The sequence below is a fragment of the Trachymyrmex cornetzi genome, unplaced genomic scaffold, assembly GCF_001594075.2.
Source record: "Trachymyrmex cornetzi isolate Tcor2-1 unplaced genomic scaffold, Tcor1.1 scaffold631, whole genome shotgun sequence".
Lineage (NCBI taxonomy): Eukaryota > Metazoa > Arthropoda > Insecta > Hymenoptera > Formicidae > Trachymyrmex > Trachymyrmex cornetzi.
Window position 1 is genome coordinate 26,021 of NW_017299950.1, and position 754 is coordinate 26,774.

The window sequence follows — 754 nt, forward strand, 5'->3', positions numbered from 1 at the left end:
TAAAAGTAACAATAATAATATAATTGTAATATAATAAAAGTAATAATAAATTCTCTTTCATAATGCATGTTTTACAAGTCTAAATTTATTTTTCTTTGATTTAAACTTAATAGTATTCACAACGATCATAATTTACACGACTCTATAACTCAATCATATATACACATGCTAGATATATTAACTCTCATTGGGGATGGTTTTTATTTTTCTTATTTTTCGAAATATTCAAATTTTTTAATTTTTTAATATGATTACGACTTTTCTTATTAATATGTTTGTTATTTATATTATTTTTCTAAATATTATATTCTTATCCTTATTTATACATTCATGCTTTACTACTACATTACCATGTTATTATTATATACCGAGATCTAGCAGCGCCAGCCAAGTGTTTTTACATGAAAAATTTTTCTATTTAAATTAAATTTTTTCATTTTATACGGTTAATTCTTTCATTTTCGTGGTAACATTTGAATTGAGCAAGGTAACGCAAGTTTGTGATGTTTTGTATAATATTTTGATGAAAAATTAAATAACCACTACTTTAGTTGGAAGAGGAAACGTCTTTGAATGAATTGTGATATAATGATTTCATTTAAGAGGAATTTAAACCATTTGGATTGGAATAGAAAGATTCTTCAATAAGTATACGTATACTTAGATTTCATTGTATAAAAATTAAAGATAGTACTATTTGGATTAAGTAAATAATAAGTAAAGATAGTATCACTTCAGTTTTACTTTTCATTCT

The 754-nt window shown here is 22.7% G+C and overlaps 1 protein-coding gene across 1 annotated transcript in view; it reads left to right on the forward strand.

Moving 5' to 3' along the window:
* Positions 1–754, forward strand: part of LOC108766835 (uncharacterized) — a 7,998-nt gene that overhangs the window by 5,122 nt on the left and 2,122 nt on the right. The gene's annotated exons all lie outside the window — the stretch shown is intronic.